The sequence below is a fragment of the Terrapene carolina genome, unplaced genomic scaffold (assembly GCF_002925995.2).
Source record: "Terrapene carolina triunguis isolate 2854851 unplaced genomic scaffold, T_m_triunguis-2.0 Scaffold88, whole genome shotgun sequence".
Classification (NCBI taxonomy): Eukaryota; Metazoa; Chordata; order Testudines; family Emydidae; genus Terrapene; species Terrapene triunguis.
In genome coordinates, this window is record NW_020664439.1 from 7,131,921 (window position 1) to 7,134,647 (window position 2,727).

Sequence of the window (2,727 nt, forward strand, 5' to 3'; positions counted from 1 at the left end):
GTGTTGTGAGAATAAATACATTAAAGATGGTGAGTTGCTCCGATAACGATGGTAATGGGGGTCCGACGTGCATCTTACATAGATAATTAGAGAAAGTATCATATGCTTGATACTTAGAAATCATGAAATTTGTTCAGATAGAAAATAAATGGCAAGCTTCACTATTTCTTTTCCTTCACAGTATCTTGGATTTTATATTTTATGATGACAGTGAGTAACGATAACTTTTATCAAAGGCCCTGACTGGTCCTGCAAAGACTCGTGTGTAATTAGCTTTATACCTGGGAGTATCCCATTGTCTTGAATGGGACTTACCCATATGCATAAAGGTAAGCATGTGCATAATTCTTTGTAGGATGCCCTAAGCTGGTAGTTCTGGCCAAACTCTGTTGTCAGATATGAAATGGGCAGCTTCTGTTAAAGTTAGTACAAGTCATGGATGTGATTCTGAGAGCAGAAGTTGGCATAAGGGTAGAAGTGCAACTACATGCAGAACATCTTTGATTACTCTTGGAGAACCTGCCCCCACAATCCCTTCAGTGAATTAAATTGACTGGATTTCAGTAACCACAGGCTTTTTAATCTAACCTTGTTTGTACATCTTTCATTGCAATTGTCCTCAGCATCTGGTTGCATAACTAAGATAAAAGTCCTTCAGTTTGTGCATACAGGCGTACTGGGGCAGTTGTTTGACTGCCCTCAATTTAAGAATACCCCACTGACTACAAAGCATTGAAATAGTATGCATCACAATCTTGAAGCTATCTTCAAGAGTTGCTTAGATCATCCACCTTAGGGGCATCCTGCATTGGCTTGGTACTCTGGCTACATTTTCAACCCCTACAGCCTTTTTTCTTGGCCCAATGGCAGTATGTCCCCTTGTTCAAAGAATATCCCTCCATTTGTACTGTCCTTCTTAGCTTTATGGGCCCACTTGCCCCACATGTCTCCCTATTGATCCCACACTCTCAGGCTCCTCTCAGCTCAAGTAGTGGTCCTTTCCCATCCAGAGGCTAAGCATCAAACTTGGAGAATACTGGGCTCTGTGCACTTCGGACCCCATTCCTACATGTTTGTATTAATGTGATACAACAATATATAAACAGACTGAAGGGAGTTGTACTCCTCTCCTCCTCTCTGAACTTCGGAGTCTGAGCTGAAGCCTGTCTTGTATCCCTGCAGTGGTTGATCGTCAGGGGAAGTGCATGGCCATCATCAACAATCCTCAGAGAATGGAATCTCAACCCCTGTATTTTCCAGCAAATGTAGACTGGGATGGGGTCCCTAGCAGTAGCCCAATTCACCTCCTTTGCATCCGCACTAGATTCTTGGAGTCCAAAGCACTAGACACAGACACCTTTGCATGGCTTGGAACTGGGCTACCTCCCCTTCCCTAATACATAGAATGCTAAAAAGTCAGAGTTGATATTGCTAGATCCCTGTAACCCAGTACTCTGATGCGCTTATTATTTGGAAGCGATGAATCTAATACTGGGTTTCCCCTTTTGAACTCTTCCATTTGGCTCTACTGGCCCAGGGACCAATTCTAGTCTCCTGCAACGTACTGTTTAGGTAAGCAACGTAAAGACTGACTGGGCTGCTTCGTAGAGGTTTTTCTGATGTGAAATTCTTCCAACCTTTGTTCATTGGGGTACTGTAGCGCTGGGGTGGTTGTCCTTCCCCCTCTGTGTCGGAGAGAGGCCACGCTGCCTCGCTTTGCCGTCGGGGCCTCTGCCTTATAGCAGGGGAATTAGCATAGGCGTTAGCGTCCTGACCGGTCTAATGGGCTGGGCAGCCAACCGTCAAGGGCCCTGGGACTTTTCAAGCAGGGGCTGCACCCACCTTAGTCTATGGCCTCAGGACCCTTGTGGCAGGGGTCTGGGCCAACACAGACATAAGTAGCTTCAAGCCCTTCAGCCCAGGGCAGAGCACCCCCAGCAGTCAATTGGCTCCGGCCTCTGGAGACAGAGGCAGCGCAAACCCTGTAGTCAGTTAGCCCCAGACTCTTGCTTCAGAGACTGGGCACACCCAGTATTCAATGAGCTCTGTGCTCTTGTTGCAGAGCCGGCGCACACCCAGCAGTCAATTAGTCCTGGGCTCTTGTAGCAGAGCCAGAGAAAACCCAGGAGGTAATGAGCTCTGGTCTCTAGTGGCAGAGAGAGAACGAACCCCAGGGGCAGGCGTCCTAGGTCCAGCGGACAACCGACAAGCACAGGCACTGGGCCTGATGAGGGGAGGCTTCCACCCCAGGGATGGAGTGGCAGGTGGGGTCTGGGCCCACCCTACTCCACCAGACCCTGACCCAGGGCCCTAACAGTGACAGAGTAGTCCGCCACTGGTCAGCGGGATCCCAACCGCAACATGCTGGCCGTGCTTCAGGCAAAGCTGCAGCCAGACTAAGGTCAGCTGCCCCTCTGGGTAGGTGGCCTGTGGCAGTCCCAGCAGGTCTGTGGCAGAAGCAGGCTCCCCAGCAGGCAGGGCGTCACTGGGTTCAGCAGCAGGGAGCGAGCAGAGTCTGTCTGCCTCCTTCGGTGTCGCCGTTCCAACTGAGTGGGAGGCTCCGCCCTTTATACTTCCTGTCCTGGTGACATCCTTCCGGCGGGAGGAGGGAGGCAGACCTAGCTCCACCCACTTGGGCATGGAGGGTGGTTCCTCCCCCTCTGGGTCAGAGGGAGGCCACACTGCCTCACTACAGGTACCAAAAGAAACATCTTCACCCATGCAGGT